We start from the raw sequence: 15,115 nt of genomic DNA, 5'->3' as shown, positions 1-15,115 counted from the left end.
ATACATAAGTGCTGTCCAACAATAACCGTGTTAACTCTACATGTTTAAAGGGTTATAAACGCAGTATTTGGTGACAAATATGTTAAAGCATGTTTTTGCCAATTTATATTTTATTGGAGATAGGGCTTCAATATGTTAACGAAATCGCTAAACATATTCAAAATTTTAATTGAAACTGTATTTTGAAGAATTAAGAATTCACGGTTATAATGTTATTTAACACACGCATGAAGATACAAAACATTTTGCTAGTACCTTACAGGACGTTTTTTTTCGTTCAATACAGTTATTACTTCTCAGGATTGACAGCAAGGCCAACCGATCAAGTACTGCACTGACCTGTTATATTTCGGAATGTTCCTACATGATTTATTATATCAGCATGGGGTCCTGGCTTTGAATAAATACATAGCGGAAGCCATTGAATGAAACATAACGCTTATCCGCTGTAAGTAATAACATTTCCAATGTACCGTATATTTTTTAAAGTATCAGTTAACTACGATGATAAAGAGTTGACATTCACTCCTCTTTTTATAAAGCACGGGGTGGAATCATTGCGACCATAACGCTCGTGTTATGTGCGTAAAATGGCACAATGCAGCTTCCGTTGTGGTGGCAATTTAAAAAAAAAATACAAACGGTGAGTACGATTTTTTTTTTTTTGTTTCCCGAAGACATACAGACCTTAATTTAAAAAACGGGGAATGCTTTTCGATACGAATATTAAAATTGTTTACTATTCTGGCAAAATTCTTGAGAAAAATCTGATATTCTAACTTCAAGAACTTTACAATGGTTGGTTCATGTGATGTTGACAATGAACAAGTCGAATATGTTGACGATATTATTATATTTTTGTGCAGAAAATCCCATTTTATATTCTTTCTTTTAATAATTACGCTCGGCTACAAAAATATCGTAACCTCTGCTAAAAAAGGCGTTGTACCCGTTGTTTTGAAAATGTTGTGGTCGCGGCACATGTTGAGGATGCAATATAGTGTTGTGGTGCTGATGTGAAGTAGCTTATATAAGAACAAACGTAAGGGAAGTAATGTAACACAAAATCAAAGGTTAGTAATATTTTATATAAAAAAAACCCTGAAAGAATACAATTATGTTGCACGAAAACCCCGCTTTGCGACCACTCATGGTAAACAGTATTTTTATTATTGCATTTTTAAATTGCAGATGGGAATTTTCAAGCGAAGACGAACGAAAGGATTGTTCCTTTACTGTATCAAACAGATTTCTTACAATACAAATGTCCGTGAACAAACATCTTTAAATCGGACGTTAAATACCAGTACGCCTGTTAAAAAGGTGTTGGAAAACGATTATGTCCAAATAGCTGTCGGAAAAAAATCTGCACTGAAACGTAGTAGAATATTGTCACCAATCCCCCAAAAAAGTGATATATTCATTTATTAAAGATAATAAGAATTAGCATGTCATTCGATTGAACGATCATATATTTTATTAATAAATAATGCCAGTGTCGACGAGGTGTTAGACATCTTAAAAGAACACAATGTAAAAGCGGACTTTGTAACATTTCACTTTTTCGATAAACAGGACAATGCGAGTGTGTATAAATGAGAGAAGTTGTACAAGCCGTGCAGACACGGATCCTTGAAGCCCGTCCGAGTACAGTTCAGTTATAAAATCAATGAAGCAAAGAAACTGCCTTCTAAACGTTTTGTTTTCAATGAAGATTAATAATATGTTTAGGTGCATCTGTTAAACATTTCATAGTCCCTATATGTATGTGTTAATTTAAAAAAAACGTTTGAAAAAGCATATTGAGGGTAAACAACTAACTTTAAAAACGTGTTTATTATTTCAAGCAAATGTTAAGTTGCATTTCTACCCTCACGCGGGCCTGGTCGATCCTTTAATTATTAAACTCTTATGAAAGAAATGATAATTTTATTTCCAAACTAGTTACATAACGTATTAAATACCTTAATTTATGCGAAATGGACCATAATTATACGCAGAATTATATTTTATTAAATATACTTTCATTGATATTATGTGACTTGTTCTTTGTTTTAAATTCATGACGCTTATAAGAAGTGTTCCCTACAATGGCTTTTCCGCTCTTTTCGATATTTTTTTTCAAAATACAGTATCATGAAACATTGCTTTTGAAACCATTTAAAGTATGTAACTAAGGTCCAAAAATTTGTTTGTTTTCCACTGATCCGATTGTTCGTACCGACACGCAATTTGTTTGGTCATTTGAAATCAAGTTTACAGCGAAAAATTCATTGTTTGTTTAACTTGATTACTTTTATCAATATTATGACTGTGCCATTATTGAATTATTAAACAAATAAAATAAACATAAAAATATTGCAACATAAAAGGCTTTCAAACATAATGTTACAAGCACTTTAGCTTTATCATAAATTCTGTTACTTCACAGAAGGTGAAATGCGCCTTAAAACTAAGCACTGGTTTTCTTCATGCAACAAAATACTTTCATTGTTACATAAACTTAAAAAAAAACTACTTGTACTTACATGTCTGAGAAAACAAAACAAATCATATTTATGGTTTGAGCTTTAATACAGTTTAGTTTGTTAGAACATATTGCAAATTGAATGAAATACAAATATAGCTAGAATGTTTTTACACAGTTGTACAAGCACACTGACAATGGTGTTTAAAATTAAGCAAATGCAAAATATGTTGGATAACATTTACTTGATTTGAATTTACTTTTTGAAATTGCCCATAAACTAATAGCATACGAAATGCATGACTGCTAAAATACCATAAAAACAACATTATTTAAACGATTTAACATAGTTCCTTTGTGAAAATAAATTAAAGTGACATGGTCATATTATTTGCGAGACAATTGTGGTTTGTTTGAACTTTTTAATCCTAAATATTGTGACTGTTCTGCCGTCAGACAAACATTAACGAAACTGACGTTTTGACGACTTCGACTTGCAAATCCATGCCTTTGTTGTGACATATGCCTTCAATGGATCAATTACCATTCAAAATATTAGCCACATAGCTCACAAACGAATTTGTGACTGGTGTGTTTCGCTCTCATATGATTTGATAAAGTTTCTTTCGACCGGAATGTATTGTTGCACTTTTCACATATGACTGTTCGTTTTTGTCTGCCAAACACAGCCACGTTTCGTTCAATTCTTCGTTTGTACGCATACTCCTTGCAACAATTTTCACACTTTGATACCGTTGCCATGAGACTGGTTCATATGTCCATACATTTCTCGACTGCAAGAGAATTGTGTGTTTCATACCAAACACTTATGAGGCCTTTTGTTCAAGAGTACGACAAGTTGATGTATTTTCATGTTAAAAACTGTGCTAATGTTCTTACCGCAGAGGAGACAAAGCGAGTTGCGAGTTGATTGTTCATGGATGTTTTTGATATGGAACGAGACTATGGCTTTTGCACAAAAAATCTCTCAACAGAAGTTGCAGAACATTTGGCGTTTTGTGATGTCGGCATAACCACGTTACGACCTGAAACATACCAAATCGCTATTAGTATATTTCGTGACAGTTTTGCAAGAAAATATTGAATCAGGACGAGACAGCCTATAAATATATCGCCCTTGATTAACAACCAATGTGACACATCATTTTTTTTAAGTACCTTCAGTACATTACAGTTATCGCATGGTCCAGTTTTGGTGATATGTTTAATTTCTATTTATGCACACCAAATTTCATAAGAGAAACCGGTAAATACTTAATGATGTACTGCATTATATAGTTTTGCGGAAGGACGGACATAAAAAACGGACGGACGGAGGGAAAACCTATTTGCCTTTAAGAACTCTAGACTCGGGCCATGGAACTCTTCTACGTATCTCAAAAATAATTTTATTACATTCCTACATATGGATTCCTACATATTACATTCCTATATATATACAAAAACGCTGTATTTATTTTATGCCGAAGCTTTCGACCTCACGGTCTTTATCAGCGGCCATTTTTTATTTCAAGATGTTTCAAATTTGTACGGATATGACGTCGTGCATTTCCGGCGTCAACGTTGTTTTCGCGCCCTTTCATGTCTGTTTATTCTTGCACGTTGATGCCATATGGTCGGTATGTCCTAAGTTTTGCCTTCCATAATTGCTCAATGGTCTTGCGATACTCGTCCGACCCGTCTAGTTTTTCAAGTCCCATTATTTGAAAATCGTCCATGGAGTGTCCGTCTGTGTAGAAATGTTCGGCTACCGGGTCACTGTGCTGTGTGCGAATACGCGACAGATTCAACAGATGTCGCTGGTACAGAGTTCCGCCGGTCTATCCCACATACACGTACTTGCGACAGCGACGACAGTTGACCGCGTACACAACATTGGATGATTTGCAATCAACATTGTTTCTCACGCTGTACTTTCTGCCGCTGGGTTCTGTGAAGTAGTCCGCCACCATCATGTACGGGCAAATGGCGCACCTCTGCGCCCCACAGGGCCCGCTCATGTTGGGCTTCCGGAAGAACATCCTATTGTGTTTCTTGTGTACTAGGATGTATTGCAGGTTGCAATCCCTTCTGAAGGCTACTAATGGGGGCTCAGGGAACACTTCCTTCATTCGATCGGACGTGTGCAGCGTGTGTAGGTGTCTGCGGATGATACGGCCGATGTTCGGTAGTGCGCGCGAAAACGTAATCACGAGCGGAATCCTTGTATTACGTTCCGAGTTTTTCTTTTCGCGTAGAAGGTCCTCTCTCTTTTTATTGTCGACCTTTATTAATTCGGTCTCTACAAACTCTCCGTCATATCTACGGTTTACGAGCTGTGCTTCCGGTAGGCAATCTCCTCTGAACAAATTCTTTTCGCACGCACACCCAGACCGTATGGTATCGCTTTTTTTGTAGATTCCGGTGCGAAGAATCCCTGTGTAGGTACAGATGTTTATCAGTAGGTTTAGTATATAGGTCGGTTTGAAGGCGCCCGTTTTGTTTTGATGTCACCGTGTCCAGGAACTCGAGTTTTTCCGAAGAATAGCGGAGCTCAAGTTTAATGCGAGGATTGATTTCATTTCCTTGTGTGTGGAAAGTTTTAAGTGCCTCGATACCATGCGTCCATAAGCCCCACACATCATCCACAAACCGGAAGTATGCGAGCGGTTGCTTTTCTGACCGCCGGAGCAGTTCCTCTTCCCAAGCACCCATGTAGGTTGAAACATAGTTTAGCCCGAGGCGTGAGCCAATTGCCGTCCCTTCCGTCTGTATAAAGTGTTCGTCGTTGAAAGAGAAAGTGTTGTTTTCCAACACAGTGTCCATCATCACGATGACGTCCTCTGTAGGAATTTCCGGGTTCGCTCGCCTGTTTAAAGCCTCTATAGCCGCAGCACGGGCCTCATCTCTCGGGACACTCGGATACAGGGCCTTAACATCTAAATATATATAATATATATGTTTGTAAAAAACAAGGAGGGCAACTTCATTTGCCCTAAAACTACACCATCTTTATGTAAACCATGTAACTCGAACAATTTTTAACGAATCAACTACACACCGGTTGTTTTCGAAAGCTAATAAAATGATTTATCAGGAAAAGTTAACATCAGTACCATTGATCAGTACACACCACAACGGAAGCTGCATTCCGACATTTTACGCATATAACACAAGCGTTATGGTCGCAATGATTCCACCCCGTGTAAAGCACTCCTCTTTTTTCTATCTCGTTCCCACCACATACTAACTCGAGGAAACGATATAAGCTATGTCTTGGGAACGACTTACTAAGTCGGAGGTACGAAATAGAATAAAAGAGAAGTGCAAAACTAAATTAAAGAGAAGTGTATTGAAAAAAAGACCGGTGCAGTAAATAAAGGAGGGATGCATTAAACAAAAGAGGAGAGACTTTTAGCTAAATCGAGGGAACGACTTAGTTACTCGTGGGAACGAGTAAGCTATGTCGTGGGAACGACTTACCAAGTCGAGGGAACGAGATAGAAAAAAAAGAGAACGGCAGCACTAAATAAAAGAGTAGTGCAAGAAGTACATTAAGGAGGGTGCATTAAACAATTTCCTGCTGCGCATATCTAGCCATAAGTTACATTTTAAAAGTAAAAGCATATACGACTTGCAGAATGTTCACACATACCACGGCATGACTTGCTTTCCAAGACGGCCGGATAAAAGTGAATGTGTCATATTATTTTTGCTTTAATAAATTAATATGTACTTAATATACACGTTTATAGTATTTGATATATTCCGGATATGCTTAGCAGTTATCAAAGACAACGTACTCCCTAAACAATCCATCTATGAATACCACCGAGTCGAATGGTGGTCTCTCTTTCTTGTTTTTTCGAACATTCAATTTTCATGCACTTTTTACATGGAGGTTGTTGGGATGATGGTCGGATATTTTATCGATCAAAAGAAACACACAAATCTCCGATCAATACCTTAGCCACAATTATGCAACACATCCCTTTTTCATCTGAAAATAATAGAACGATGTTTATATTTGTCAAAACTTAGTTTGTTGAGAAGCGTAATTTAGTTTGTTTACATGAAATACGGTTTAAATATTACTAGAAATCGACACTATATATGCTCTCTTGTTTTAATTGACTTACCTGGCGTTGTGTATTGATCCGCTTTAACTACGCTGTCGGCAAAATAAAGCCCTCGACCTAACATGGTTCGCCGACATTTTTTAATATCAAACCCTTCTTCTGCGATACGTTTAGCTGTAGAAAGTTTAGTTCCATGGTACAAGTAGTATTCATTTAACGAATGATTGACGGGTGATTCGCGTATAACTGATGGTGCTGGTTTTAAGCTGGGTTTTTTCCCGACTCCTGGACATTCGGTTAGTGACTTAAGCCTTCCGCCAACAGAAGCAAAAAACGCTACAAGCATTTTTCGTCTATTGTTGTATCCATCAAGAAGATAACTGTTTGCAACAGTTCTTACGTTTTCAATTTTTATTCCCGCATGGCTGAGACTTTTAGCGTCTTTTCCTATGCCAACATTATTTTCATCTTTAATCCACTGCAACTATAGTAGGCTGCTTATTTCATCTTAAACCGCTGTACTGTCATTATAAAGTACATCGTCTTTTGCATTTGAATCGTCCTTTGTATTTGAGTGTTTCTCAACAACGACGTAGTCATTTAAATATGCTATCTCACCGTCAACCTTTGAAACCATATTGTCATTAACTTTCGTACGGCTATTTTCCACTGTTTTAGTCTCTGTTAATACATTTCCCTTTACATAAAAATGGCAGCCCAAAACTATATTGTCCTTCACATTATCATTACTGTTCTGTTCTGCTTAAACTATCTCGGTCTCTAAAATTGTAGTGTCGTTCTTTGTTTTCACAGTTTGGCTTTTATTGGCAACAAGCTCAAAATCATTCCTTAGAACTGTCTTATATTTGAATCCAACCAGCTTCGAAGGTGGTAATGTGTCCATAATTACATTATACTCTAGTTTTAGCGAATGTAAACACATACAATTAAATGATACAATTAAAAATATAGACTATTAATGCTTTGTATAAAAATATGTAAATATACTAAAATTAAATTTATCGGTGACCAACCTTTACAAGCTATGCAACACACAACTGCAATAACGATCAACACCATCACTATTGCAGAGACTGTGGCGCTTACGAAAAACGCTTCATTGAGATCTCGCGGTGTAAACCCAATCGCAGAGCCGACAGGGAAATTTGACATACCTGCTGAATATGAGCACTTCTGAAACAGAGTGATGAAAGGTGACACTATTATTTATCGCAGAGCCGACTGGGAAATTTGACATACTTGCTGTGCTAGCACTTCTGAAACAGAGTTTTGATAGGTGACACTATTATCCAAGTGAATATGAAATTCTTGCCATCTCGTCCATCTTTTATAACCTGTAATTTGGGATCGAATGGCTTGAGCAAACGATCATTATATAGTTTAAAGTTAACTTACATGTGATAAACCAAATGTGTCAAATTTTATGAGTCAGTATTCGATTGTCCAAAATCTATTTCTTTAGTTCCTAGCTAGCTGAATCTTGAGTTAAAGTATTTATCAATAAATATTATTGCTAACTTATAAATTAGTTAAGTCTATGCGTTGTTGTTGTTTCATAAAGAAACATGTTAGACCAACGATAGACAAGAGCTATGTAATACAGCGTTTCGTTCTTTTTTATTGATAAAGGCAAGATAGTTGGTTTTGCTCTCAATTAATACTCGTTTAAAGGCAATTGAGAGTAGGGGCATAGAAAATACACACTTCTTGTTTCAGTTGAGTATTTAGTTATATTCAAATGTAGGTCTCAGTACTGAGCAAGGGGTTATGTTTGAAATACAGATACATGAACATTTGTCATGAAATTAAAAACCAAACATGTATGCACCTTCACAACTGTTGTAACATATAAAACCTATTTCACAATTGAAACTTAAAGTATTAGTCCTGCAAACAAGTGGCCATTTTTCACTTAACCCGACATTGGGCTGTATAGTAAATGTTAAAGTGTTTTTTGTTAGGGGACATCCTACTAATGAAAAATCCAAATAATGCCGGGCTGGTATCTTTGGGGGTTTCGAGATATTCAAGATTGCATCCAAGATAGCGGCCATTTTCGGTCTGATTTGATATAACAAATAGATATGCATTATTTCATGTATTATAAAGTCATTTTGATAAAGTAAAACATATTCAATATGAATAAAGAAATGCAAACGTGTGTTATATAAACAGAACATGAAGATGGCGTCCACAATTCTGCCAAAACCGATTTGGCTGCTCAAAAATTGCTCTTAAAACCGAGATCATACCCAAATTTTCTCATAGTAATAATGAATATGAAAAAAGGCAATATAGCAGCAATTAAATGTTTAATAAGTGTTCGATTCAGTGCATTCCAATAATATATATGCAGAGTATAGTATAAAAATAACATATCGAACTAATCATGACCTTTTGGTGAAAAGTTATTTTATATGTGTGTACAGTAACAGAAACTTCGTCAAAGGTTTGCTCTGTTTAATGAAAATACACCGGTGTCATAAATGTCTTAAAGTAAATTATTTATCAATTGAAACACCATAAAACGTATAATTTCACATGTGTTCACCAAGGTTATGATAAGGTCACATTTTTCAAACATCATGTTATAACGTAGCGTGTATACTAGTTAAGCTCATGTTGGGAGTTAGAGTGATGTTCAAATGTAAATATTAGTTTAATCCCATGTTGTTTTTCGTTTCGTATCAACAAGCACATAACGCAATACACCAGTATTCTCCATCTTTCCTTCCTCATGGATAAAGTTTTCTCGTGGGAATGTTTTGTCTGATCATTGTTAAATTGTATTATGTCAACCTGAACCTATTGACAAGCGCAATGTACATGGTAGTCGCGCTTTTAACACGAGAACAAAAGTGTTGAACGCGTACACACCAACAAGTTATAAGTTTAAGCACATTGAGTGGAGCTTAATCAATATCCGATGCTACTGTGATGGGTAAAAGGGTGTTAATCACATGGATTCAGATCGGGAGGGGGGGGGGCTTCATCTAATGCGTGTTTCCGGAAACACTCCTGCATGTGGACACGGTTCACATTTGCATAGAATGCTCTGTGGATGGCGGCATGCCTGCTAGGGATGGCATAGCCGTACCCGATTTAGCAGGTATGGACCCTGGTTGCCCAAAGCTTCTGTCTTGTAATACACGTTTCCTTTGTATCAGTATTTCCATAGCATTCTGAGACAAATCTTCTATCACATTTTCGTTACTACAAGCTGTCATATCGCTTTCCAGTCTGATGGAGTTGCGTGCGTTCAGCATCTGAATACATGTTTCCTTACCGATATTAACTATCCACCTTATTGTATCCAATCAGCTGTTGTTAGTTCTCAGGGACACCTCGTATAATATTATGTGTTGAAACAGACATGTCACCCGTTAGATCGGCATCCTTGAGACCCTTGAATGTCTACCTGACATTACGAACACATCGAATGCATTCAGATTTTGTCTTATATAACACTTTAAGTTGTAAACATAGTAATGTTTCTTTCGGTCTAGGACCAGTGATAGACATACACGACAGCAGATCTATCTATTAATGAACATGTGATCTGGCTTTCATTGTGTCGCTCACACACTTCTATTTTAATTGATTCTTCAGCACCTATTTGGGTTTTCCAATTCTGAGTTTCCCTGTTCCAGTAAACATAGCAAAAGGTACTGGGGCAAATACACGGTTTGGTATACGGTTATTATCAATTTCCCTTTGATAAGCTTGTAAGACAATCACGCTTGAATAAATAAGATTGATGTCATACACTTTGGTGTCTGCATCGCTTATGTGCTTGTAGGACACAACCTGGGTTTCAAATGTTTTAAATGATTTTTCAAATGTTATTATTTGGGTAATACAAATACCTTCTGCTTGGTGAACATTGGCAGACGTTGGTGCTATTGTTTCTGTTACAATGTTCACTAGAGTGGGTTGATGCTTGCTTGGATCAAACGGATCAATACATTCTGCCAGCTTTCTCCAAATAAAACTTGCTTGAGCCTAAGATCTGCATTAATCATCGCCCGCTTTTCTCTACTGATCATTGCTCTCAGATCTTCTTCCATCCCGTCGCAAAAATATGCAGGCTCAAACTCAAAACCTTGATATTTTCATGTTGTAGTGATGAACCTATAATTACCTACTTGTCATGGCTATATTTCATAAAAGGTCGCTACATATGGCATTCCATACCTCCGGAACATGTACATAACATGGTCATCCTTTAAGAACTTGTTTTGTGCGCTTTTATTTATGTTTTCGGTTGATCTTAGATAATAGAGGCCGTATCTCGAGTAGTTTGGGTTGCAGCAGCAAGAGCTATGGTAAAATGATCCTTACTAATCCCAAGTGCATCGGCCAATCACTTTCTCTTTCTGCTCGAACATACCTCATTATAAGAAATCATGCTTTAATCAAACAACCAACACATAATTAAGACGTACGATTGGCACATGTAATGCTGTAAAGATACATTTCTAGATCATCAAATGTCTGAACAAAAATGTGTGTGAATATCTTGCGCAACAATTCCTTTGTCGAAACAATTCCTTTGTCACTATTCATAATGCCCGTACAGTCTGTGGATATTTCTCCCATTCAGGAGTTTGGGGAATCATCAAATGTTGACACATGCAGCTCTTCCAACCCATTATTTGCCATAAGCGTTCCCACTGACCACACGTACTATTTAAACACGTTTCACTCAACAAATGGAAGTAACGTTTGTAAACTGTTATTTAATGTTTTTAAAACATAATTAAGAATTATTATTATTTAATTTGCGTAGTCTATGCTTACACGATGTAAATCAAACGGCTTTAAATCATTTGTGCTTGACGAATATGTGTACATGATATTCGCACCTAGTGTTTTGTGCAGTACTTGTGTATGATAATTATGGTTTCTTTGTTTCCTTGTCAGTAATATCTTCCCATTTAGAAAAAAGAACACATTTAAAGGCTTTTCGTGGATAATATTGAATGGTCTTTACAAAATACCATTCAGAAATACAATTATTTCAGTTTGTATAGCATTATATTTCGATTCAACGTACGGAAAAGGGAATTTAAACTGCAATTATTTGCATTAGCGACCATATTGGCAGCAATCTTGCGTATAATCTGGAATTTGATTTCGATTGATTCACGTTCAAAACATTAACCTTCATAACAGCATTCTATTTTAGGCTGAACAGATCCAAAATAATGGATAAAGTCATGACTATATTACCTTATACATGTACGTTAAAATGCTGAAAACGGCGGCCATTTTTTGAAATTCTTTGATGCATTACAAAGCTGGACATGGACATCTAATTTAACCCTATCCAAATGAGAAATTGGCCAAAGCTTCAGGTGCCCACTTTGACCTTGACCTTTAATCGAGAAAAATGGTATTTCCACGCAGCACGTTGTCTTAATATTGTTGATAATTTTTGTCAATTTATTTCAGAATCCCATAGTTAGCGACAAAGTTATTTTCCGAAATAAACTTGAACTATCACTGTATCCTCATAAGGATTATGCACGAAATCCAAGTGCACACCGAGATCTTATCCATTCAGCGCGAATTATGATTTTACACTCTTCATGTCATTTTGCTGAGATGCTTATTTGTATAAATGCATTTAAAAATAACACGGAAGGGGTAACACCATATTCCCTTCTGCCACTATCATGGCTGAGGCGTAATATAGTTCTTAATATAACTTTTAAGACATAAACATTCCAACATGGACATAAGTTGTACATGCTATGTTGATGTACGCATAAGTTTTGTTACTCTTTTCTGTTATGTTGACTGTTCAGACATTGTCTATGGACGCGTCACGGAAGTTTTCGTTTTTGATAGTCACCTTTGGACACCCATTTTCAACTTACTGCACAAACATACCCAGTGTGACGTTCACAGCAGGGCGCAGACCGATTATTGCCAATTATAGCTCTACATAACGTTGAAAATACAGTGCCTTTAAAAACCGCCATGATTGTTAAAAGATTCTGAAAGTAGTTGTGCTAAACCTTAACAAAATTATGTCGTAAGTTTTTTTTAATGATAAATCAAATATGACCAAATTTTATCGAATCGGAAATTTAAAACTACGCAGACGTTTAGTCCTGAAATAATGAATGATGGCCAACTGACCAATTACCTGTTTCTCGGACTACATATTGTCCGGATAATACTAATAACACTTTTTGGACCCTTACTAAATTTTTTTATTTATTTATTCATGTGAATAAACGACGTATAATGCTAGTTGTTGTTGGTGTTTTTTGCAAAAGAAACCTCAAATTAGGAATTTACGAAAAAAAGTTTGATAATGAAGCGGATATATTTTTTAATTGCACATATAAATATAGCTGAAATTAATCAATCATGCATTTTTTGTTCAAAATGAGAGTTCCTCAGTAAACATTAGCAATGTATTACGCTACTCTCATTCCGTACTAAGTTAAAAATTCTTCATACACGTTTACCTCTAGAATAAGCCCGCTGCTTCTATATCAAATATCCTGCACATAATATATTGTTATTAACATAAGACCTGCACAAATATGTCCATCCCTGTAAAACAGTTTTTTGAAAACGAAAGTACAAGTAACATTTTACTTGCTGCGTAGTATTGATAAGCTAACGGAATCAAAAAGATACTTATGAATACATAATACATTCAAACAACACATCCCTTAAGCGAAAGTAAAAGCATTATTTTACGTCCTGCTTATTGATACGATACGGGTATACATTGAAATTGTGTGGGATTCTGCGTATAAAGAAAGACACAAGCCACACCATTCTTAAATAAACAAGTATTGCACCCCTTATTATTTTAAATTTAAAACACAATGCCGTGCATAGGTAATGTAATGTACACATTTTTTTAATATTAGGAGACAATATATCGAGCTTATCAAGGCTGTTAGATGTTGTTATGCCGCAAATAAAGAAACCAAAAGAAACTCAAATTTTGTCATCAATGTACCATTGTCGAATTCTGCATGGGCAAGACTGACTAAACATCGATGCTGACAGATAAGCACTCTTTACAAACATCGTGTTTCGACTAAAGAGTTTTTCATTATTTTTCAGGTACATTAATTTATGTACAGACCTTGAGGAGGTTGACACAGTCTCAGCAACTGCCTCAATGGTATCTGCATCGCAATGTCTTGAAAAGTGTGAGGCACGAACATCAGTAAAATATTAAAAACATTTGTATTGTGAATACTGGAAGTGATAATATATTTCTATACGAGTTTTAAATAAGTAGATGGTTAAGGCAATATCTATGGATGAAAACACCTCCACGTTTACTCGCACTATCCAAAATGCCAATCAGACTCAAACTTAGTGTGGCCAATTTTCATCAATGAGCTCCTCATTTGATTGTGCAGCCCTAATTGAAAATTGAAGGAATAATAACATATTTTCACAATCTGAAAAAATACGCACAACACTAAAATGGTCCAACTACCCATATAATATCTATTTTAACCCCTAATTCATTTTTACACATAAAGTGTTTTTAACCATTGTTAGCATCATATATTCATTCAATATGATATAGTAATAGTATTCAATGTAAATAGGGGAATATTTTTTACACTTTGGTCTATACTATTATCCATTAAGTTGTAAAGAATGATAATATTATCAGACGTGTTCATGTTATAACAATTGTTCAAAGTGCAAATTCTCACCGACAATAACTCAATATACCAAATTACACAGTTGTTTTTATTTTGGCCCGAGCAGTTGTCAAAGTGAAAAACTGCGTCTTTCTCTCCTTGGTCATTGAAGGTAGTGGTGTACATACGTGTAGCTCACAACAGTGTTTGAGCTTTTCCCTTTCGATTATCCCTCATCAGCCATGTAAAACACATGTTTTCCTGCAAAAGAAACATAAAATACTGCAGAAATAAGACCATTTTCACTATAATTATGATTTGATAGTGTAATACACATTTCATGTACATCTAAAACAATGACTATCCAGATATTTTTGTATATTTAATGTTGTAAGTCAAATCTTGGCATAATTCAGTTTAAAAGGGCATTGATCTGTGGTATAAAATAACAACAATTAAACATGTTTGAATTTAAGTTTCAATTTAATATTAGTATCAAACACATAGATATTAAGTTGTTGCAACCAAACCTTAATCTTTGCGCTCAAATTGGTTCGTATTTTTGTTGAGACTTTTTGAAATACAAGAGCTATAAATCATATTAAATGGTACTTGACGTTGTTGTAATATTTGTGGTTAATAGCTTGATGTTCTGTCGACACAGTCACTAAAACTGGCATTTATATTTTAGGTATTATTTCGTAGTGTCTATAGGAAATTGCTTGTTGAAAGTCAATAACATCACTGCATGGTTTGCTATGAAATGGCAAACAGCCACAAGTTAGAAGTTTGATTTTTTTGCATTACTTGTTCATTTAAACCTAACAAGAATCTCGAAATAGATGCAGTACACCACCTGTCACATAATGCACTTAGTATTTATGTCTGAACAGAAATAACATAATTAATGTATT

At 35.6% G+C, this 15,115-nt stretch overlaps 1 long non-coding RNA gene across 1 annotated transcript; it reads right to left on the bottom strand.

The window, feature by feature from the left end:
- Nucleotides 1-2,574: 2,574 nt before the first annotated feature.
- Nucleotides 2,575-13,248, bottom strand: LOC127870856 (uncharacterized). Its single transcript, XR_008044952.1, has 3 exons — nucleotides 13,050-13,248; nucleotides 7,581-7,740; nucleotides 2,575-3,513 (listed from the first exon to the last, which is right to left on the bottom strand). It is a non-coding gene; the product is annotated as an uncharacterized LOC127870856 (long non-coding RNA).
- Between the last annotated feature and the right edge of the window lie 1,867 nt (nucleotides 13,249-15,115).

Source organism: Dreissena polymorpha, chromosome 3, assembly GCF_020536995.1.
Source record: "Dreissena polymorpha isolate Duluth1 chromosome 3, UMN_Dpol_1.0, whole genome shotgun sequence".
In the NCBI taxonomy this organism is placed as follows: domain Eukaryota; kingdom Metazoa; phylum Mollusca; class Bivalvia; order Myida; family Dreissenidae; genus Dreissena; species Dreissena polymorpha.
Note: the sequence above shows the minus strand (reverse complement) of the source record. Positions and strands in the feature narration are given on the sequence as shown.